General features: G+C 43.0%; 1 protein-coding gene and 1 long non-coding RNA gene across 2 annotated transcripts in view; one reads left to right on the top strand and one right to left on the bottom strand.

Moving 5' to 3' along the window:
- Window positions 1-8,107: 8,107 nt before the first annotated feature.
- On the bottom strand, window positions 8,108-10,961 carry LOC131201483 (uncharacterized). Its single transcript, XR_009155864.1, has 3 exons — window positions 10,852-10,961; window positions 9,904-9,978; window positions 8,108-8,788 (listed from the first exon to the last, which is right to left on the bottom strand). It is a non-coding gene; the product is annotated as an uncharacterized LOC131201483 (long non-coding RNA).
- Window positions 10,949-24,729, top strand: part of PLCE1 (phospholipase C epsilon 1) — a 156,226-nt gene continuing 142,445 nt past the window's right edge. Inside the window, exons 1-2 of the mRNA XM_058189459.1 lie at window positions 10,949-10,981; window positions 12,457-12,557. The gene's annotated coding sequence lies outside the window, so the exon portion shown is untranslated. The remainder of the gene's footprint in view (window positions 10,982-12,456; window positions 12,558-24,729) is intronic.

Genomic DNA, 24,729 nt, shown 5'->3' with positions numbered 1-24,729 from the left:
ATATGTTTTATCCTCCAGTCTCCCAATCATCTTTGTTGCTCTTCTCTGCACTCTTTCTAGAGTCTCAACATCTTTTTTACATCATGGCGACCAAAACTGGATGCAATATTCCAAGTGTGGCCTTACCAAGGCATTATAAAGTGGTACTAACACTTCACATGATCTTGATTCTATCCCTCTGTTTATGCAGCCCAGAACTGTGTTGGCTTTTTTAGCAACTGCTGCACACTGCTGGATCATATCTAAATGGTTATCCACTAGGACTCCAAGATCCCTCTCACAGGTACTACTATTGAGCAAGGTACCACATATACGGTACTGGTGCATTTTGTTTTTTTGGCCTAAATGTAGAACCTTACTTTTTTCACTGTTGAATTTCATTTTGTTAGATAGCGCCCAATGTTCAAGTCTGTCAAGATCTTTCTGTAACTTGAGCCTATCTTCTGGAGTGTTGGCTATTCCTGCCAGTTTGGTGTCATCTGCAAATTTGATGAGTTCCCCATCTATCCCCTCGTCCAAGTCATTGATGAAGATGTTGAAGAGTACTGGGCCTAAAACAGAGCCTTGGGGTATTCCACTGCATACTTCCCTCCATGTGGATGTAGTTCCGTTTTATTTATTTATTTATTTATTTTATTTATTTATTTGATTTTTATACCGCCCTTCTCCCGAAGGACTCAGGGCGGTGTACAGGCAACAATAAAATACAGAACACCACAATATACCATTTAAAATACGAATTAAAAAACTTATTATAATTAGCCTAAAACCTTAAAATTTATAAAACCAAACCCCATTTAAAATTAATAGAGAATTTAAAATCGATAAAATTTATGTAATTTAAAATTTAAAATTTAAAATATAAAATTTAGCCAGCCCGCAATGAAAAGATATGTCTTCAGTTCACGGAAAGTCCAAGGTCAGGTATTTGACGTAAGCTTGGGGAAGCTGCTCCAGTGTGGAGCCCCACAGAGAAGGCCCTTCCTCTGGGGGCCGCCAGCCGACATTGCTTGGCGGACGGCACCTGAGAAGTCCCTCTGTGAGAGCGCACGGGTCGGTGGGAGGCATGTGGTAACAGCAGGCGGTCCCGTAAGTACCCAGGCCCTAAGCCATGGAGCGCTTTAAAGGTCGAACCAACACCTTAGTGCACTCGAAGGCCACAGGTAGCCAGTGCAGTCTGCGCAGGAGGCGGTGTTACGTGGGAGCTACGCAGCTCCTCTATCACCCGCGCAGCTGCATTCTGACTAACTGAAGCCTCCGAGTGCACTTCAAGGGAGCCCCATGTAGAGAGCATTACAATAATCCAAGCGAGAGGTAACGAGCGTGAGTGACTGTGCACAAGGCATCCCGATCAAGGAAGGCGAACTGCCGAACCAGGCGACCTGGTGGAAGGCCCTCCTGAGACGGCGCCAAATGATCTTCAAACGACAGCCGGTCATCCAGGAGGACACCTAAATTATGCACCCTATCCTTTGGGGCCAATAACTGCCCAACAGTCAACCGCGGTTGCAGTTGACTGAATCGGGATGCCGCATCCACAGCCACTCGCCTTGGAGGGATTGAGCTTGAGCCTGTTTCTCCCCATCCAGACCCGCACGGCTTCCAAACACCGGGACAGCACTTCAACAACTTCATTGGGGTGGCCGGGTGAAAAGTACAGCTGGGTGTCATCAGCGTACTGTTGGTATCTCACCCAAGCCACTGATGATCTCACCCAGCGGCTTCATAGATGTTGAACAGCAGGGCGAGAATCGACTCGCGACCCCACAAGTGAGGCACCGCGCGCCGACCTCTGCCCCCTGTCAACACTGTCTGCACATCGTCGGAGAGATAGGAGGAGAACCACCGATACACAGTGCCTCCCACTCCCAATCCCCCCAACCGGCGCAGCAGGATACCATGGTCGATGGTATCAAAAGCCGCTGAGAGATCTAATAGGACCAGGGCAGAGGAGTACCCCCTGTCCCTGGCCCGCCAGAGGTCATCTACCAATGCGACCAAAGCTGTTTCCGTGCTGTATCCGGGTCGGAAGTCCGGACTGGAACGGGTCTAGATAGACAGTTTCATCCAGGTATTGGGGTAGCTGTCGGCCACAGCACTTCTACAACCTTCGCAACAAAGCGAAGGTTGAGACTGGACGATAGTTACCCAAAATAGCTGGGTCCAGGGAGGGCTTCTTGAGGAGGGGTCTCACCACCGCCTCTTTCAAGGCGGCAGGGAAAACCCCTTCCAACAAAGAAGCGTGATAATCCTCTGAGCCAGCCTCGTGTCACCTCCTGAGTGGCCAGTACCAGCCAGGAAGGACACGGGTCCAGTAAACATGTCGTGGCGTGAAGCCTCCCCAACAACCTGTCCACGCCTCGGAGCCACAGGGTCAAACTCATCCCAAACCGTTCAACAAGACGTGTCTCCTCTCTCGCTTGATCATCCCAATTTCGGTCCAGACCGCCCCGGAGCTGAGCGATTTTATCGTATAGATAACCACTAAACTCCTCGGCACGCCCTGCAAAGGGTCATCCCGCACCTCCTGATGAAGGAGGGAGCGGTCACCAAACAGGGCGGCCGGGCGGTTATCTGCCGACGCAATGAGGGTGGAGGCGAGGAACGCCGCCTCCCTCATTGCCACCAGGTAGGTCCTAGAATAGGACCTAACTAGTGTCCGATCAGCTTCGAACGACTGGACCTCCAAGTGCTCTCTAGGCGTCTTCTCCGGCGTTCATCTCCTCAGCCCCTCAGAGAACCAAGGGGCCGGACGAGATCTGCGCCGGGTCAGAGGTCGCAGCGCGCGACACGGTCCAGGGCAGCCGCGCCTGTTCCCAGGCCGCGACCAGTTCTCGGTGCCGCTGGCCAGATCCTCAGGAATGGCCCAAGCTCCGTCAGGAACCTCTCAGGGTCCATCAGGCGCCTGGGACGGAACCAACATAGGCTCCGCCTCCCCGCGGTGGTGAGTGGCGGTCCGGCAGTCTAGGCGAAGGAGAAAATGATCCGACCATGACATACGTTCTGTCACTATATCACCTAACTCCAGATCATTTAGCCACTGTCCAGAGATATAAATGAGATCCAGCGTGCCTCCCCCCATGTGTGTAGGGCCATCATTTACTCGAATCAGGTCCAAGGCCATCATGGAAGTTTGAACTCCCGAGCTGCAGTCGATAACAAGCCGGCTGATGGTAGGTTGAAATCCCCATGACTATAAGTCTGGGGTCTCAACCGCCACTGCGGCAAGTACCTCCAACAGCTCAGGCAGGGCTGTGGTCACGCAGCAAGGAGCCAGGTACGCGATCAACAAGCCCAACTGATTCCTATGGCCCCACCTCACATAGAGGGATTCACAGCCGGCAATCTGAGGAACAGTGACCTCCCTCGGCTCTAGATCTTCCTTAATGACAACCGCCACCCCCCCACCCCTACCTTGGACCCTCGGCTGATGAAATGCTCGGAAACCTGGAGGGCAAAGCTCAACAAGGGGAACCCCCCCCTCTGAGCCCAACCAGGTCTCCGTAATGCCCATAAGGTCCGCGGACTCCCCCTGAATAAGATCGCAGATCAGGGGAGCTTTGTTAGCCACGGACCGGGCATTACATAGCATCAACCGAAGATCCAGGCTCTGAGGATCATGGCCTCCTGAGGAACGGGTAGGAACTGAGGGGCCGGAGCACGTGATCGCCTTCAGACATCGAACACGTGCTCCCAACTCTCGATACGGCCCCCCCCCTCCGCCATATCTGCCTCTCCCACTAACCACACAGATGGGACCACACTTATCGTCAGGAACTTCACCCTCCCCCAAAACCTTCGGACCTAAAACCCCGCAAACACGCGCAGTGACTGGCCCCTCCTCGGTGGGCTACCCCAGCACCCGCCTACCTCCCCTTTAAAATTCCCTATCTAAAATCCCCACAAGTTCTTTCTACGCGATGCCACCTCTGTGGATCCCAAGACCACATTGAGGCCGGCCCTTGGTAACATAGAGGGCCATTCCTGCGAGGCGGGGGCACCTCGCAGGCGCAAGAGTTCAATTGAGGAATATCGCATAATAAAATCGGCGAAAAAAAAAACTAGCTCCATCTCGGAATTGGCTAAGATGGTGATATAAAATAGTCCTCAGTTAAGGACAGACGTATAATAGTCCGGTCAATGGACAGTCATGATGAACCTCCTGGTCTGTATCCAGGACCCAGATCTTAGTTTGGTCCAATAAATATAAGTTCTTAAATCCAGGATAGGTAGTCCAAAGCCAAAGTCCTAAACCTGAGAAAACAGGGTGGGGTTGGTGTTTCGCGTCCACTCGATGAAATTTGCTGATCCTGGACAAGTCTCCTCTCAGTTCAGTTCCTGATAACCCATGAAAACATGGTATATGGCCATAAGGATCGCAAAAAGGCCAGGGAACTGTCAATGATATCCCAGTATCAGGGAGAAGAACAAGCCAGGAAACAGGCCATGATACCTCCATTGTCTCACTCTCTCTGCCGGCCTCAGGCAATCCTCCAATAACCGGCTCCAGACCCATCCAGTCCAGGCCCACCAGGGGTTACTCCATCTCCACCACCAACACCCCTGGGAAGTCCAGGTCCGGATCGCTCCAGAAGCCAGGTCTCTCCCGGTCTCTCCAAGATCCCTCCAAGAGGCCTCACAAAAAAGCAAGGCCTCCCGAGGCCGAGAGGAGGAAACAAGGACGCCCAGATGAAAATAGCGGCCGCAACAGGCCATAGCAGGCCGCAAAAGGCCCCCAGGATGAAGAAAGGCCGCAGAGAAATGAGTCAACGAAGCCTTCATGGCCGAAGCCTTCATGGCCAAAGCCACATAGGGAAGCGACAGCAGCGAAGATGGAAAAAAGAGGCAGAAGCTGTCCAAACGCCAAATAAAACCGCTGCTGTTCCAATTCGCCACTTCCCCTCCGCTGCAGTTCGCATTCACAGCCGAGGGAAAGGGCCCAACGTCCCGACCAAGGTAGAAACAGGCCGGCTCACCACCCTCCCGGCGCCACAAACATGGCCGCCGCCATCCGCCGCTCACCTTCCCGGGTCCGTTCCTGGCAGCCGTGGGGCTTAAGAGGCCCGAAAACCTCTCTCATGGCTGCCTGAAACTCCAGATCTTCACATCGGGGGATGAGCGGTTAAGCAGGCGGCCAGGAGCGCTGCCATCCTGTCGGAGATAAGAAAACCGCCGACGCCGATCCTCAGGGCGTCGCCATCTTGCGCATGCGCAGAACTTCCGTTGAAGACTACACGTTGAGTGCGGTTGGTCAGCCAGTTACGAATCCATCTGGTGGTGGTGCTGTCTAACCCACATTTTTCTACTTTATCTAGTAGTAGGTTATGGTCTACTTTATCAAATGCTTTACTGAAGTCCAAGTAAATTATTCATTCATTGATTCCTTTTAAATGTATTTTTGGCTTTTAATGACATAGTATAGGGAAGTACTCAAAAAAGAGAACTGGAACCAAAATTATATCGTATTTACAATGAAGCTGGTTAAAAATAAATCCATTGAATATGTTTCTTATGAAATTTCAATTGGTTGCAATTTTAGAGGGGATCCAAGGAATGCAATTAAAACTTTTGGAAACTGCTATACAGTATGGTTGAGGCTGCTGGTTGCACGGCCTTGAAATACCGTATATACTCGAATATAAGCCGATCCGAGTATAAGCCGAGGTCCCCAATTTTACCCCAAAAAACTGGGGTAAACTGGGGACTCGAGTATAAGCCGAGGGTGGGAAATGAGGCAGCTACCGGTCGGGGAAACCCTCCCTCCCTCAGCCGAGAAGGCTGGCGGCTCCCCCGCCCCGCCCTCTCACTGCACCGGCAGGGCTTCCCCGCGCTAATGCAAAAGCCCGCCAAGTTTGCGCCATCCGGTATAATGTGAAAAAAAGAAGGAAAAAAAACTCGAGTATAAGCCGTATATACTCGAGTATAAACCGAGGGGACGTTTTTCAGCACAAAAAACGTGCTGAAAAACTCGGCTTATACTCGAGTATATACGGTAATTCATTTTATAGCAATGGGTGTTGTCATGATGAATTTGTAGTATATACCACAAGATAAAATTGATGATACTATTTCTTTAAAAAAAATTGCAGTGGTGCAATTTTTAAAAATAAATAATTCTTTGTTTGGTAAAGAAGCTGAGTTAAATAGTAGGACAGTGTTCTGCTTGGAAGGTAGAAATGTGACTCTAGTCCAATTTAGAGACAGCAACCTGCTACAGATAGTCCTCAACTTACAACCATTCATTTTGTGACCATTCAAAGTTAGAACAGCACTGAAAAAAGCAACTTATGATAGTTTTTCACAGTTACCACCTTTGCAGCATCCCCATGATCATGTGATCAAAATTCAGATGCTTGGCAACTGGTTCATCTTTATGACTTTATGCAGTCTCCCAAGGTTATGTGATCCCCTTTTGTGACCTTCTGACAAGCAAAGTCAATGGGAAGGCCAGATTTACTTAACAACCGTGTGACTAATTTAATAACTGCAGTGATTCAGTTAGTGACAAGAAAAGTCATAAAATGGGGCAAAACTCAGCAAATTTCTCACTTAACAATATAGGTTTTGGGCTCAATTGTGGTCATAGGTTGAGGACTACCCTGTGTAATCAAATCTGTTACAGTCTCAGAAACTATGAATATATATGAGAAACAAAATCTTAATCTGATGCAGCGCAATAATGTGTTCAATGTGTTAAAAGAAACAAAATTCACATATTCCATTTTTACAATAAGAAACCCATTCTAAGTGATCAGGACAAGTGTAAGAATTTCACACTTAACATCATTGTGTCCCCAGGGTCATGTAATCAAAATTTGAATTGGCAACTGGCCCATACTTATGGCGGTTGCAGCATCCCAGAATCATGTAATTAACTTTTGCAACCTTCTGACAAGCAAAGTTGACGGGGGAGCCAAATTGACACTGCAGTGATTCACTTAACAACTGTGGCAAGGCCATAAAATGGGATATATCTAACTGAACAAATGTCTCACTTGGCAGCAGAAATTTTGGGCTCACTTGTGATCGTAAGTTGAGGACTATATGCATTCAAATTCACCATTACTTTTAAGCATCAACATTTGGTTATGCATGCACATCAGTGGTGGGTTGCTCCCGGTTCTATAGAACCAGTAGTAAAATCAGCGGGAGGCTCCGCCCACCTGCCCCGATGTCATCAAGGGGCTTCTGTGCATATGCAGAAGTGAGCATGCTCCCATTGCAAACCGGTAGTAAATGGTAAGTAGAACCCACCCCGATGCACATGTATCTCTTCCATTTCCATGCGCTATCATGTTGTTATCAAGTTGATATAAAATGTGTCTGAATTCAAGTTGATATAAAATGGGTCTGATCAAAAAACATATTCATGTTGCCACAGACATATCTCCATGCTGAAATTTCAAGGAGTGGGTATCTGCTTAATGTTTATCAAGTCTTTAATTTTAAACAATGTTTGAAATTCTGAAAAAAAATATGCAAGAGATGAAAATAACTGCTTAATTTCTTTAGAATTTTCAACTAAATATTAGTTCCATTTGTTGATTTTAATATGTATTTGTATAAGACAAGTGTGAATATGCCTTTCATTAGACCAGTTAGAAACTTTTAATTTAGATAGATTTATTCTATAAATAAATATAGAACATAATATCCAATAGGGGATATGGTGGCCTAATGGTTAAGCAGCTGGGCTTGTTGACCAGAAGATTGGCAATTCCAGTCCCAAGCACTGTTCTTGTCCCAGCTCCTGCCAACCTAGCTGTTCAAAAACATGCAAATGCAAGTAGACAAATAGGTACCACTTTTGTGGGATGGTAACAGCATTCTGTGCCCCTTTGGCATATAATCATGCCGGCCACATGAGGACAGAAATCATGCCTTCAGATAACGCTAGCTCTCTTAGCTGTGAATAGGAAATGAGCACTGCCTCTTAGGGGAAATCTTTACCTTATTCTATTGGAATACAGATATGTAATTAATTTTGACTGTCGTATTATTTTAAGAATGATGAATTTATTTATTGGACTCACAAGGCCACCCAACTCCAACAGTTGTAAAATGTAAATCACTAACAAGAGATTATACCATATTTTTTGGTGCACAATATCGTATTTATTAATTGTTCCTGGCAACAGATACTATACATGGCACACAACTGTTCGTGTTTGGGCTAGCATACACAACAAGATGGCACAGGCTATGAGAACTATTTAGGAAATGACATGCTTCAGATACCGAGTGAACAGAACAATGAATGAGCCTAAAAACATAGTGGTTGAATTTAAATGTTTGACTAATTTATTTGTATCGTGCCTGTATTATTGTTATAAATAACTTGTGGTGGGGAACATATCCAATATATCTTACTCCTCCTATTTTTGATGACAACAATGCTCTGAAATGAATTGGGCTGCATGAAAGTGATTGGCCCAAGGTAGTAATAGCAATAGATTTATATACCGCTTCACAATGCTTTGTAGCCCTCTCTAAGCGGTTTACAGAGTCAGTATATTGCCCCCAACAATCCAGGACCTTGTTTTACCCACCTCGGACGGATGGAAGGTTGAGTCAACCAAGGTGTCCCAATTTCTAGCATGGGATGTTAAATGCTAGACCAAACTGGCTCTAATTAATTAATTGATTATAATTAGTGGTTCTTAAAGCAACATCATCCTTTTTCTCATTTTTCTTTCTTTCCTTCCATCTTCTTTTTGCTTTAAAAACATTGGCAGTTCATGCCATCTAGTCAGTGTATCCCTTTATGATTCAGCAGTTTCTTGATGTTCTATTAACAAAAGCAAGCAGAAACAGTTTGTTACATTGGTTCATACATACCATCAATTTGCTAGAGTTATCTCTGTTTCTCAACCTCATCAACTTTGAGATGTGTGAACTTCAACTACCAAAATGATGGCTAGGGAATTCTGGGAGTTAAAGGTTACACATCTTATCATTGTTGAGAGTGAAAAACACTATTACAAGAAGCCTTCAGGATACAGCAAGTTTCCCACTTTTCATTTCTGGAAATGAAATGGGTTATTATATAATAATATTATAAGGGGCGTGCATAAGCGCACAAACGTGCCTACCGTTCCTGTCCTATTGTTTTTCTTTTCTTCTTCCTATATATGTTTATATGTGTATATACTATATAATCTTTTTGTATGATGTTGTGACAAAATAAATAAATAAATAAATAAATTATCACAGGTTTTCCTAAAACTCCACAAGATACCAAGCTAATTAGAGTATCTGGAAGTTGCTGCTAAAGAATGCCAAATCACAATGTGAAATCAGATAGGTCACTAGAAGTTTGATATCACAAGATCCAAAATGGATGTGGCTAAAGAGCTTAAAGGAGGCCAGCAAACATTCTGTCACATCCTGGCTACCCCACTGGTGACAGCTGTCAAACTGATCCTCATGCAGAAATGGAAAGCAGCAGTCCACTAGAAATAGCACAGTGGTATGCAAACTTTTAGGAAATCATAATGATGAACCAATCAAAGCATACAATTAGAAATAAAGACTACAGTCTTTTATACTTACCACACCAGATTTATTTCAAAAATGTGTGGGGTTGTGCAGTAAAACATTAAATCAGCATCAAGTTAGATGATGTAAGACCATTAATTCAGTAATGAAAATAACGAGGAAGGGGCATTATAATATTTTAATTAGTCAGTATGAACAACTTGCTTCACTCTAATGTAGTTAAATATCTTGCCATCTAGTAGCTCCTACTGAAATTAATTCAAGTGGAGAATTAAATGCAGTCTCACATTCTTTAATTAATAATATTTGAAAGTGCTTCACTGTAAAAGGCCCAGTTCTGCTCATTTTTTAAAAAATTACATTGTTTTTGTAAAGGTAATTATATCTCATTGATTTATAACCTACCTGTTCATCAAACCTAAGGTGGTGGTGGTTGTTAGTCTGACCCATCGCGACCCGATGGACAATGTTCCTCCAATCCTAAGGTACAAAAATGAAATTGCTTTCACAAAACAGACAATAATTATCATTTGATCAGCTGTAGACTAAGGCAGTCTCACTTCACAATTAATTTGTTAATATTTATTAATCATCTACATTGTAGAAATGCTGTTTACCTGTAACATTGAAGTAGAACTTTACAAATTCAGATCCCCTTCATGGGTTTTTTTTAATGTTGGAGGAGAATATCATAAATTAAATGTACAGTCCAAGGGCAGCGAAGGAGGCTATGTTAGCACATATTCAGGACAAAACACCGTTTGCATCTCTCTGTAAAATATTCCGAATTCAATGTTTATCAAAATAAAATGACTTTTTTTTTGTTGCCTGCAGCCAGCGTTAACATTTCTGAAATCCAAGTTCCAAAACTGCTGTAACATGCGCGCTCTCTCTCTCTTTCTCTCATTCTCCCTCCTCTTATTTAACGGGAGGTGGGGCCGGTCTTTTAGATGCAAAGATGCTCCGTTCCGCCAACTCCTAGTTTTCCATTAAACAGATGGAAACTTGACAATATCCCCTCGCTCTGCCCCCTGAGTTCTTCTCACACAAGCCTTTCTTCTCCGGGTTGGCAAGGGCGCGCACCATAGTGGCGCGCTTGTGCGTGCTCCACTTTTCAACCCGGTCCCTGAATCGAGCCATTGTTTTCTGCTGCGATAGCCTGCTTATTTTTTTCATTTTTTTTCCTTCCCCAGAGAAAACAGGGGGGTAAAAAAGGCACCTTGTTGAAAAAAAGTTGCTGGCAAGGCTCGGAAGGAAAGGGAAAGAGAAGGCGAAGGAAGCCCCACCAAAACTGCGCAGCGCTGCAAGCCCCGCTTGGTCGCTGAGCGCGCAAGGACGCCGAGTTTGAGTTACCTCAGACATTCCAATGGAATGAGGCAGCGGCCGGCCGCGCGGCTCTGTGCACCAGTCGCCGTTTCTCTTCTGCAGCCGCCGCCGCCGAGCCAAGGGAGGAGGCGGCCGGCTCTCGTTCTGCAGGCGACAGGTCAGTCTACGGATCTTCTTCCTTCGCTGGCCCACTTCCACTCGCGACGGTGGGATGCAACGCCCGAGGAGCAGCTTGCTTTCCTGGCAAAGATTGCGGGCGTTTTGATCACTGGTGGAGGGGGAAAAAAACAACCCATCGATCCCACTGAGACCGACCTCCTAAGAGCTTCAGGAGGGCTACCCCAAGAAAAACGTGGGGTTTTCCTTTTTTCCCCCCTTCCTCTCTTCATATTTAAACACCCCCCCTTCAATTTATCCTTTCTGCGCCCTAAAAACGTGGGGAGAGGGGAGTTGCTGCTCTTAAAATGAAAAGGCGTCCACGCGTCTTTTGCATTTGATCGGCGGCTGTTGCGGGGTGCAAAGGCGAGCGAGAACGAACTCCGATCTTGCAAGATGTAACTTTTCAGGATCGCGGTTAGGTTTGCAGATGGAGCGCCGGAATGCAAAGCGGCGGCGGAGGGGGGGGGGAGAGAGAGGGAGGTTTTCCAGGAATCCCTGTTCTTTCTGCAGCGGGAGAGCTTGGGGTTGAAATTGAGATTGTAAAAAGGGGGAGTAGTGGCGGGTGGAGGTGGCAGACCGGGGGAATTCCTTGGCGCGGCGCGTTATCTGGAAACGGGTACTTTCAGAAACAGCGGGAGATGCGACTCCAATCCTCCTCATTTCGTGGAAACGAGCCCTGCGGGGGCGTGGGAGGGGACGCGTCTGTAAGCCAGTGTTTGGCCGGGACAGGGGAACTCCCAAAGGAGCGATGCTTTGAGGAAACGCTATATAAGATAACCAGTCCCGCTTTAACTTTAGGATTTCCACCATCTTGCAGGTGCCTAGCCTGGAGTAGAGAAGTCCCTCCCTCCTCACTGTAGTAAATAAGGGGCTGTATTAGGGGCGGGGTCTGATGGGCTTCAGGACAGTAAACGGAGGGAGATCTTTACAGTTTCTGCTCCCTGTCATTGAAAGCCAGAGTAAGGAAGAAGCCTTTGAAAATTCCACCTCCCTTCGCCCCGTTGGATGATTGCTAAGTCGTTGCGGAGAAAGAAAATCAGATTTGGGGGGGGGGTCCAGACACGTAATGCGGGGGTTGACGCAGGGTCTGCATAAGGACAATGGGCACTTCCCGAAGAGGTAGGCGTTTGTGAACTTACTCAGCGTCTGGCACCCTAATGCTAATGCCCTGGGATGGCTTTTGAAGCTCTCTTGTTGGGAAGGGAAAGCATTTCTTGGGCAGCTTTTTTAAATAAATAAATAAATGTACCTTCTTTTACCTGGATGAAAAGTTAAAGCAGGAGGGATGTTGATCTTAAGGGGTTCTTTCTCAGAAGTAGCTTGCAGGGGGGGCACTGTTCTTGTGGGTTTACAACTCTTCTTTACAATTGCTGTTTTTCTGCCGGGGATATATAAATATTTTTAGTGGGCAGTTTTTGACATCTAGGCATCCTTTTTCCAATATGATGCATTTTTTTTTTTTTTGGTTTTCAGATTGAGGGTGGAAAAATATTGTGGACTATGATAACCTTCGTGATGAACGGTCTACAGCTCTCCCCCATCAGTGGTCCTTTGCCTAAGCCAGTGAATATTCAGTCAGTATCAGCTCACCAAAATATTCTGGTCTACTGATAAATTAAAATCAAAGTTCATGGTAGAATATTGATTTATAATTAATCACACAGTGTTCTTGCTTGAACTGGATAGTCAAGAAAAGGATAATAATCCATTGAATTGAAATTTGATGGAGAATTTTGGGAAAAGTTATGTTTTAAGGGGTCCAGGCTAGGGCAGACTGTATTAAGCTATTGTTTGCCAAATATTTTAGCCTTAACAATGAGAATGAACTGAAAAAATGTTTACAGCGATGTGGCCTGTTTGCCCTGCTGTTAAACTACCCCAAAGAGCCATTTTTTTTCCTAACTGAAAGATAACAATAGCTGAAGCTTCAGCTGATATCACTGTAAATATAAATTGTAGACAATCAATCTCACTCAGGGGAAATGTACTGTGACTAAAACTGCTGCTTGTGCAATCCAGATAATCCTCATAGAGAAAAGAATGTCCGTGTGCTTGAATTATAGGGAGCTGAAGGGGATTGGAGTTCTTATGAATTATGCTGGAATCCCACTAACTGGCATAAACATGCTGTAGTAATCATTTGTTTTGTGATATCATGTGCTCATGCAGTGGCCTTCATCAAAATGATCTCTGACTGTTCCAGGGCTTTCCCTTTTCTCCTGTTACAATGTTTGGGATGGATGTGATCTAGCAATCCTTCAGAGACAATGTGATTGCTGACATGGTATTATGAGGGGTCTATCTTGCTTCTGTTCCCGCTATAGAACGCTGTGGGCACAGCCTCTTCTGTTCAATTGCTGTGATCTGCTCCAGAGGGCCAGAGGGCCATTGGCTTGGGTTAGAAAACACCAAACCCCTAATTTCTCTAGGGACATCAGAAAGTGCTAGCTAGCAATACATATGCTCCTTACTATATACTCAGCGCTGTTTAGAGGGTTTTTTTCTCTTTCTCATTTTATTGTATTTTTGAAAGAAATAAGAAATAAAGGATAGAAAGATAGAAGAATCAAATACAGGTAACAAAATATGAACAGATAAACTACCAAACTAAAATCAGAAAGAATTAGTATTGGAAGCTTATGTTGTTACAGGAACTTTTATATCCATTTTACATTGTTAAATGTGAGTTCAAATGTTTGGTTAATATCATTCAAGACTGTAAATAGTAAATTGTAAATTGTACATAGAATTAAAATATAAAATCCAACTTTTGGAAGTGCCATGCTTTCTACATAGAATTATAATCCAAGAATGGTTTCCAATTAGAATTAAATTCTGTGTCCCATTTACCTTACTTTTAAATATAAAATTAATCTAGCCATTGAGGCATACTCCCGCATCCTTCTGAAGGGTTTTTCCCCCCAATAAAAGACATATAAAATCCCTGCAGTTATTTAGCATATACGACACTAATTTGCTGGATCTTAAAAGGGTTATGTGAAATTGAGTAAGACTATCTCAGGTTGCAGTGGGATTTCAAAATCACTGTCCAGTAGGAAGACTGAGCTTTTACAACATTGCCACTACTGTACATTTGAAAAAAACAAAAAGCACCAGATTTATGCTTCAAAAACCAGGACAAAAAGAAAACAGATTCTAAATTTGGAAAGAGAACTGGGTTTTTTCGGATGTGGGTTGTAGCTTCTGCCAACAAGGGGTCTTATACGGCTGTACTTTTTAGTGTCTTTATAATGGGAGGAAGTGTTCCATTTGCCTGCTCCAGACAGGCTGTCCACAGTCAATAGCTGACAATGGAACTTCCTTGTTATTGATGATTTATTTCATTTTGCCCTGTTCCCTTCCTCTGTACCTGTGAGCCATCAGGTGGGCTATTTTGGGATAAGGGCTTAGCATTCCTTTGGAAGAATGCTAGTGCTAGAGGCAGTGTTCAGAAATAGCACGACTGATAGAGGTCATACAACAGGTGGCCAAACACCCCATTCCAAGCACCCACCCACTCATCTCTGCTCCACACCAGGCATATAGTGATGGATGGTTGTTTGCCTGCTGGCAGGCCACCCTTAATGAGGAAGGGAAATGAAGCCAGAGAAATCTGCTAATTGTTTCCCTTCATTTATCCTGCCACAAAGCATTAAAGAGTTACTGACCTGTTACGGTGCCAGGGTAGCAAGGAGTGCTGTAGGGATTGCATATTTCAACACACCTTCTGGCTGTGCATATACTGTAGCTGCCATCCTTTGCAAAGTCACAGGACAACTTGTTTTGATTAAAAACAGGGTTGCCAGGGCATAGGCTTGTTTATTGAAGGGCTTTTTTTACATGATCCTTCCTAATTTTAACATAATCAAATCAAACCAAATCAAATCTTTATTATGATCAAAGTTCAGCACAAAGTGGGTGAGGTACAAGAAATTAAAAAGCATAAAAGATAGGACAGAATAAAAGTACATATAAAAACATAATTTTTTTAAAAAAATCCAAAAAAATATTTTATTTATTTTATTTTATTTTAGGAAATTTATATTGCCACCTACTTGCACTTGGCGACTCAAAAATAGTCTAAAAGGGGGCATCAGAGTAATAGATGTGCTTAGGGGAACATGGCAAACTAAATCCATCTTAATGCAGAGCACTGTATATGACATATGTTGTAGCAAGATTGGTATCTGAGAGCAATAGGGAGGTGTACAGTTGGCCTGTGTACCCTGGGGATCTATGCAATAGTAGTGAAATGAGGCTAGTATGAATGTCTGTAGTACAGGCACTGGAAAAGTACATGCTCTATTGTTTCTGTGTGTCCAGAGTCACAGGTGCATTGTCTTTCTGGGTAGGAGAATCTTCTTATATCAATCTTCAAAGACAACTGAGGGCAGGGCCTCCAATGGTTGTGCCTCCAGTATTGTGCCTCCAATGGTTTGGTACTTCAAGATTAGTTAAGTATGCCATAGAGGAGGCAGAATGCCTATTGGGTTCACTGGCAATAAAGGTTGAGGACCTCTGTGTCTTCTACACACTGTTTAATGAGTGCTGTAGCCTGATTGTATCCCATGCTGAGTAGAAGACCTGTAGAGAAGCCAAAGGTTTTAGTTGTCAGAGGCTTTTCCCATGTAGACTGAAAATTGTCTGCCATAGTTAGTGGGGTGAGGCCAGAGGGAAAACAGGATAGTCTGAGCCAGTAGTTGACTATGGACACTCACATTCTAGGATGTACTCTCATGAGATTTGTCTCTAGTCTCAGGATGGCACTAGTCACATAATTTGGAGTTTGAAGGCCAGTCTTAGAATTTGAAAAAGTTCTAATAGTACAAAATTGGAGAAGGGATCCAGCTGGGTGCCACAGAGAAGTTGTGTTATTTGTTGTGGCTTCAAATAATTTGAGTGCTGCATGAATGTAGTGGTCACCTCTTACCCTGAGGAATTTAAGGATGGCAGTGATCTTTGTGAATTTTCAATGACGTTGTTCCCCTGGGGTTTCATATTTTTGACAGAGTATAGGAATATTCCCAGATATTTGAAACTGGAAACTTGATTGATTTTGGTTTTCTGATAATTGAGCTCTTGCTAGTCTTCTGTAACTTTGTTGCTGGCAATCCTTATGATTTATATTGATATATTGACCATCATTTGTGTTGTAAATGTTGTACCTTGATGAACATATCTTTTCTTTTATGTACACTGAGAGCATATGCACCAAGACAAATTCCTTGTGTGTCCAATCACACTTGGCCAATAAAAAAATTCTATTCTATTCTATTCTATTCAATAGCGTGTTAATGCTCCCACTGCTCTTTTAAGAAGTATTCTTATTACTGCATCGTCTGAATAGAGTACAATAGAGATGTGGCTTCCAACTAGTTTTGGGGAGTGAAAGTTCATGTTGAGGAGATGGGTCACAATGGAGTTTCAGTATATAAAAACTTAATAGGGATGATGCCAGTATGCAGCCTTGCTTTAGTTCTTTCTCAGTTCCAGTGGCACTAGTGAGAAGGTGGGATTGCAACTTACTTGGAGTGATGATGTCTCTTCATATGTATTGAATGAAGTAAATATTGGTCAGTCAAAGAGTTCTCCAATTTTTCCCATAGTTTGGCTCACATATGGTAACAAAAATTGCTTTGAAGTCCACGAAGGAAGTGTAAAGGGAAGTAATATTGCAGAAGGAGTATTTTTCAATGAGAAAGTATAGCACTAAACATTGATGAATAATGGATTGTCCTTCCCTAAGTCTGGCTTGGTCTTCTGTAAGTATGTTTTCTTGTTCCAGCCAATTCTGGTATTTCCGTTACTGATCTTGCATAAAGTTTTCTGATATTATTGAGGAGGCTGATCAGTTTATTACTGGCATGGTTATCTTTTTTCCTTGTTTTATATAGAAGGAGTGATTGCAAGCCCCTAATCCTTGGGTACTCGGTCTTAGGTGTTGAAGCAGGTAAAGATTGAGACTAAGATGGAGTAATACCTTGATAAGAATATTCTAGATGTATCAGACCACTATGTGATTTAAACTTATTGGGCTAATTTGTAATTAATGTATACAGGTAGTCCTCAACATACCACAATCGAGCCCAAAAATTTATATTGTTAAGAGAGAAATTTGTTATGTGAATTTTTCCCATTTTATGACTTTTCTTGCCACATTTGTTAAGTGAATCACTGCCATGGTTAAATTAATAACATGGTTTTTAAGTGAATTGGGTTTCTCCATTGACTTCGCTTGTCAGAAGATCGCAAATCGGGGTCACATGATTCTGGGACACTGCAACTTTCATAAATGTGAGTCAATAACTGAATATCTACCGTTGCTATTCAGGAAATTTTCAGGAAAATTATCCTAAATAATTGTTATTGGATGGGAGGTTAAGAAGTCCAGCATTAAGGTGTTCATCATACTTGTGTCCACAGAAGCAAGCAGTTGACAGTTACAAGAACAAGGTTGGCACAACCCTGACGAAAATAAACCTTGTGGACAATATTAGATTGGGAGACTAAAATTGAAGAATACGCTGCAACAGCAAAATTGAAAATACATATCCATCTTAGAAGTTTAATCAAATTCAAACAGCAATGGCTGTCTTGTACAGAACACATGGAAAATTAGACATTTGGAATGTGATTTCTAGGGCTAAAATAGAAACCAGCAATAATCTGTAGGATACAATCAATCAATCATTTGCAGGATCCAATCTGGGTCCATCACCGGGACCAGTGGTTTAGTCTTTTGAGTTTTCGGACTTGTGCTGGAGCCCATCCTCAGGGAACTTTTCTCTGCCAGAACGTGTAGATCAATATTTACTGTATTACAGTCACACAGCAAGATCTATAGGTACAGTATAGATGCCCAAATTCAGCAGTTGGGGATATGAAGCGGAAAATGTGTTACTACCACAACTTTTAAGCACTTTTAATCTTGTGTATGTATGTGTGTGCGTGCATGCGTGTTTTTGAATCATTTTTGACTCTCAATGAGTGCCTGGACTGCAGATTTTAGGGAAGTGGTATGCCCTTGCCTGCTTCCTAAGGCTGAGAAAGAGGGACTGGCCCAAGTCACCCAGCTAGCTTGATACCTAAGACAAAAGGTCTCCCAGACCCTAAGTATTGTTTTACCTTGTTTCCTTTTCTTTTTCTCTTCTGCATTTCACCCATCCAACAATAAAATACATGAAAGTGGATTAGCATTTGCTTCTAATTTTTTTTACAGGAATGGCCCCACTTCCTTTCCAACCCAACTATATTGCCTTCAAGAATTATTTATTTTGATGAACGGGGTGTGCATAACAGCATCAGCGTGCCTACCGTCCCTGTCCTAATGTTCCCTTTAATTGTATTCATTTTATGTATTCAATTCATGCTTATACTTACATATATTATCTAATACAGGGGTCTCCAACCTTGGCAACTTCAAGCCTGGAGGACTTCAACTCCCAGAATTCCCCAGCCAGCAAAACTGGCTGGGGGATTCTGGGAGTTGAAGTCCTCCAGGCTTAAAGTTGCCAAGGTTGGAGACCCCTGATCTAATATGTACCCGACTGACTAACTAACTAACTAACTAACTAACTAAATAACAAAGATCTGCCCATCCTGGGAATGGAAACTTAAGGTTGATTCTTCCTCACGGAGGGGTGTGTGGCAAAACAAACCTTTGCCAGATAGTCTTAAACTTTCCTTCCACACCCTCTTATGTTCTCAGATATATATATATATTTGTTCTTTTTCCCGCCCAACGAGGCGTTGTTAGCCCGACCCGTCGCGTCCTCCTCCCGGTTGGCGAACAAGCTTTTTTCCTCCTCCTCCTAGCGGAGTTCCTGGGAACTTAGAAGGGGAGCCGCGCGGGTCTCCCCGCGTTTGCCGAGGAGGACAGCGACGTGGTTTTAGGGCCCCTCCTTCCAATGGTGATTGGCGGCCAGCGGCGAGCGCCGAATGGAGGAGCTGAGGAATTTGCTAGGGGTGAGATTTTATTTTATTTTATCGGGGGTGGGGTGGGGAGTCCCGGTCTTGCAGCCTCCGCTTAGAGGACCTCCTTAGCGGCGGTTGCGGTGTTGCGTTTCTGCAAGGACGGAGCATCCCGGAGAGTTCGCCTGGCGCTCGGCTTGAAGGCAGGGAAAAAAAAGCCCCCGCTCTAAGCGGAGCTCTCGCTGCCCGGCATGAGAGACGCCCAGTTTGATGGTGAACCTATGAGAGGACCTAAAAGGGCGCGCTTTGTGACACGGCTCTGCTCTTCGGGGTTTAGTTCCGACATTAAAGCCTAACCGTGCAAAACTATTTGTACCCTCGTTTTGGGGACATCAGTACCGACAGATTGTGACGACCCGATGAATCTGGCTGCCAGATTGGCGTCTCTCTACCTATGACAACTTTTAAAAGAGGTGGCTTTCCACTCCCAGGATTCCCCCATGTTGGCTGGGGCAGGGGTCTCCAACCTTGGCAACTGTTAAGACTTGTGGACTGCAACTCCCAGAATTCTGGGAGTTGAAGTCCACAAGTCTTAAAAGTTGCCAAGGTTGGAGACCCCTGGGCTGGGGAACTGTAGGAGTTGAAGTCTAGGTGTCTTTAAAAGTAGCCAAGGCTGGGAAATACTGCTCCAAATGTAAAATATATTTTGCAGAGTTCAGAATTAGAAAGCTAAGGTGGGAAAAGTAGGGTGTGTTTGCCAACGGTTATTTCATAGTATTTCAGAAGGACTGCTTTGCATAAAGCTGTTAAAATACCTTTAATACTTTATTATTTATTTATTTATTTATTTATTTAATCAAATTTTTATACCGCCCTATCTCCCGAAGGACTCAGGGCAGTTTACAGCCCGATAAAAATACAAATATAATACAAGGTAAAACACTAAACTAAAAAACTTATTTAAATAGGCCAAAATTTAAAATTACAATTAAAATGATACAAACCCCATTAAAATTAAATTTGAAATTAAAATTCTAGTCCAGTCCTGCACAGATAAATAGATGTGTTTTAAGCTCGCGGCAAAAGATTTACAGGCATCGTATTAGGGTCAAATTATTTTCTGTGAACATGGTGTGTGTAAACTAAGTTTTATAGCTTAATGGTAGGGAGCCACGTTTATTCAACCAACCAGTGTTAAAACAATTTATGGCATAGTAGGAAATCGCCTAGCCATAAATATTTCCTGTGCTACCAATGTTTCATAAAAAAAATCCCAACAAATTCACATTAATTAAGTTTATCTTTATTTGGCTGTAGAGAATATTTAATGCTCACTGATTTTTTACACTATTCCTTTGTTTCTCTAATGAGTAAACCTTTAGTATTTTTCATGTCAGTGATAAAAATCTAACCTGGGAGGGTGAAAGCAATTTTCTATGTCATGTCATCAGGAATCAAGATCAACTTGAAACAGAGTCCCTAAAGAAGGCGCTTTTACATAAAACTTTTATTGTGCAATTGGCCAATCAGCTGTGGGATATATGGAATGGCTGGACCCTTCTCTCACTGTTTTTATTTAAATTAATTAATTAATTTAATCATATTGACATTTTTATTTTATCTCAAGCATCTGATAAAGAATGATGAAATAGCTGCACAATACATTCTGATTGATACTTTTGTTTGGATGTACCCTTAGTTATTGGGCTTTTAAGTACAGGCAGTCCTCGACTTGAAACAGTTCATTTAGTGACCATTCAGAGTTATGTCAGTGAAAAATTGACATGATCGTTTTTCACACTTATGATCATTGCAACATCCCTATGGTCACGTGATCAAAATTTGGATGCCTGGCAACTGGTTCATATTTATGTCCCAGGGTCACGTGATCCCCTTTTGCAATCTTCTGGCAAGAAGTCAACGGGGAAGCCAGGTTCACATAACATCTGGATTACTAACTTAACAACTGCAATGATTCACTTAACAACTGTGTCAAGAAAAGTCATAAAATGGGGCAAAACTCACTTAACAAATGTCTCAGCAAACATGAATTTTGGCCTCAATTGTGATCGTAAGTTGAGGACTACCTGTATTGGCTTTGCTGCCTTTTATAAGAGAACTAAAATACAGTTTTGGTATGCTTTTTAAAAAGCTGTCAAAATAATCAGAAATAGGGAGACAAAATAACAGCTTAGGTAAATAGACTTGGTTTTTGTGAGCTTGGGTTGTTTACCAGCTATGATCCCATCTAGTGGAAAAAGTTTGTGACATTCACACATATTTGCTAGCCTCTAGAGTAGACTCTTATGCTTCTCATGTGCTTCATGTGGGCCTGTCTTTAAAGATAGGTTGGTATGTTCAACAGGTGCAGAATTCAGCAGCCTGGATGCTTATGGCAAAGGAAAATGATCAAAGCATGAACAACTATTTCATATCAGCTGCAGTAGCTGCCACTTTGCTTCTAAATTCAGTTTAAAGTGCTGGTGATCTCCTTTAAAGGCCTAAGCAATTTGAGACACTGGGATTTGAAGGTTTGATGGCATCTGTATAAACCTATTTGGATCTTAACTTCAGTGTCTGCTATTACAGTAGAAAGCATTAGATTTATTTTATTAATGCAATTATTTTTATACTGTAGTTTTTCTCAGTGGGGCCTATACTGTTACAGTATACAAGAGAACAGTGAGGTAAAAAATAATTTAGTTTATAAGAAATTGTATCCCACGTTTTACCCAACTTAAAATGTTAGCTGTCCCAATACCAGCCATGCCATTGATTAAAATCAGATGGGGAAGTCCAAGTTAATGTAATTGTAACTTGTATTATTTTTTTTCCTTATTGTTTTGAAACATTGATTGTTATTTATTTGGTTTATATCCCACTCTTTATGTTCAGGAGCATAAGGCTTTATGTAGAAAATTCCTCTTGTTTTTCTCCACAACAGTAAGGTAGGTTGTGCTGAGAATGGGATAGAACCAGAATTTTGAATCTTCCAAATCCAGTGCTTTAACTATTATACCACACTGGTTTTAATACATTTTTTTCATTATTCTGTTTTCAAATTGCAGTGCTTGTAAGAAAGGTACTATTTTTAAAAATTGAAAGCTAAAGACTGTTGAACATCTAACTGTGCTGGGAATCAGGGGGGCGACAAATTCTTGTCCTCTCTCTTGCTGACAATTTTGTTTGTCAGATTGTAGGAAAATGAAGAGGACTTCTGCTCTTCTGGACTTTAGCCCTATTAACAGGATGTTCTGACCCACCTCCCAAAAACGACAAACCGTCTGTAATCAATCAAGGATTCCTTTAGGAGCGCCAGCAGCCCCGCAAAAAGTCTCTCTCTCACAGCGGGCTAACAAGTCTGACCAGCAGGGAAATGAATAGTTGTCTGCCGCCTTTTATTCCCACAGCTAGGTTGGAGCTTCACTAGCAGTGGTGGCACTTCCGGCCCAAGGATCGGCCCAAAGATTTCCACTGCTCTCCTCTCCTCAGCCTTCTGCACATCTGTGCGTCAGGCACTGGGCCCAGCGGTCCCTCCTCTTCCTCATCAGCCACCTCCAGACCTGGGGGCTGTTGACTTTCCATCTGAGGGCTGACGGATGGCCCAGTCTCCGCCCCTACCCCCTCTCTGACAGTTCTATTCCCTCTTCCCCCTCGGAGCTCTTAGGTTGTCTTGATGCTGATCCTGACTCCCACACCTCCTCATCTGATTTGGCTGCTGGAGGGGCTGGCGGCTGACAGTCCACAACACTGGACAAAATAGGCTGAAAGTGCAAAGTTGACTGGAACCTTGGGAGGAAGTAACCTTGTTCTTGAATTCATTATATCCAAAGGAGGAGAAATTGAGGAGAGTCAGACACTGATTCAGCTGCTACCAGCTTAAATGCTATTTTGGGATGTAGTATATTAATTGGAGCAGAGGATCTAGATTACAGCAGGGAATTGTCCCATTCTATTCTGCCTTTGTTAAGGACTTGTAATATAGGTTTGTTTAATGATCGCTCAAAGTTACAATGGCGTGGAAAAAAATGACTTAGGACTGTTTTTAACTTGTGAAAAACGATGACCATTATAGTATCCTCATGGTCAAATGATCAAAATTCAGTTGCTTGGCAACTGGCTCATATTTATGACAGTTGCAATATCCTGGGGTCATGTGATCCTCTGCGACTTTTCTGACAAGCAAACTCAACAGGGAAGCTGGATTCGGTTACCAATCATGTTACTAACTTAACAACTACAGTGATCCACTTAATAACTATGGCAAGAAAGTTCGTAAAATGAGGCAAAACTCACTTAGCTCGCTTAGCAACAGAAATATTGGGCTCAATTGTGGTTGTAAATCAAGGATTACCTATAGTGTGCCCTCTACAGGTGGTCCTTGACTTATGATAGATGCTTAGTGACTACGACGAACCCCCCCCTCCCCCAAGCTATTTAAGACCCAGATTTCAAATTACGATAACCACCCCCTGCCTTGGCCAAATGTCTGATTGTGGCCTTTTGCCAGCAGCCCTCATTTATGTCAGTTTGTCGCATTCTACAGTTTTTTATTTTTTATTTTATTATTTATTTTTCGTATTTTTATACCGCCCTATCTCCCTAGGGACTCAGGGCGGTTAACAACCAGATAAAAATATACATATAAATACAAATAAAAACATCCATTAAAAAACTTATTATAATTGGCCGAATAATTAAAATGATGATAATAAAATAATAAAATCCCCATTAAAACCAATTTGAATTTAAAATCTAGTCCAGTCCTGCGCAAATAAATAGATATGTCTTAAGCTCGCGGCGAAAGGTTCGGAGGTCAGGAAGTTGGCGAAGTCCTGGGGGAAGCTCGTTCCAGAGGGTGGGAGCCCCACAGAGAAGGCCCTTCCCCTGGGTGTCGCCAGCCGGCACTGTTTGGCCGACGGCACCCTGAGGAGTCCCTCTCTGTGAGAGCGCACGGGTCGGTGAGAGGTATCCGGTAGCAGCAGTTCTATGATACAACAATGCTTTTGCTGGAAACTGGTGTTTGCTTCCACTTTAAAGCAAAAAAGCAAAGCAAACAAGGGGTTTGCTTAATGACATGGCATGGCATTTGCTTACCATACTTGCTTTATGATCAGCATGTTCACTTAACAACCACCACAAAAATGCTTGTCAAATTTGGGCTGGCCAAATGGTGAGCCACTTAATGACCATCAGCTCAATTACGTCTGTAAATCGAGGATTACTTGTAGTGTGCAGTCTAAAAAGGACGGCAGGAGTGAGTTCACTGAAAGGCTAACAAAAGTTGGTGAGGACAGTGGAAGCCAGGTCCTGTGAGATACGACAAAATGAACTGAGTGTATTTAATATGTAGAACAAGGCGTGGGTTTTTTCTCTGTCCTCTAAGAGAATTAGAGTGAATGGATGAAACTACAGTAATTCAAGTTTAGATATTAGGATCAATGATAGAAACAGTCTTGGTAACCCTTTTGATCCTCAACTCATTTGATTTTGGATAAGAAAATTGAATGAACCAGTTATTTTATGGTTGATACGATGTATGAATGTGCCACAGTTGGGCACAGCATTCAATGAATAATATATTGGCTGAGTATAGCATGTGATTCCAGTCACTGTTTTAAGGAAATCATTCATTCATTATTTTGAACTTTATTGATGTGCAATCTCATTTATTTTCAGTATACGTTTTGCCACTTGTTCCTAATAATTTTATTAAACATTATAAACAGGTAGTCCTCAAATTACAAGTTTGTATAGAGACCGTTCAAAGTTACAACAGAACTGAAATAAGTGACTTATGACCATTTTTCACAATTATAACCTTTGTAGCATCCT

The sequence above is a fragment of the Ahaetulla prasina genome, chromosome 6 (genome assembly GCF_028640845.1).
Source record: "Ahaetulla prasina isolate Xishuangbanna chromosome 6, ASM2864084v1, whole genome shotgun sequence".
NCBI lineage: Eukaryota > Metazoa > Chordata > Lepidosauria > Squamata > Colubridae > Ahaetulla > Ahaetulla prasina.
Note: the sequence above shows the minus strand (reverse complement) of the source record. Positions and strands in the feature narration are given on the sequence as shown.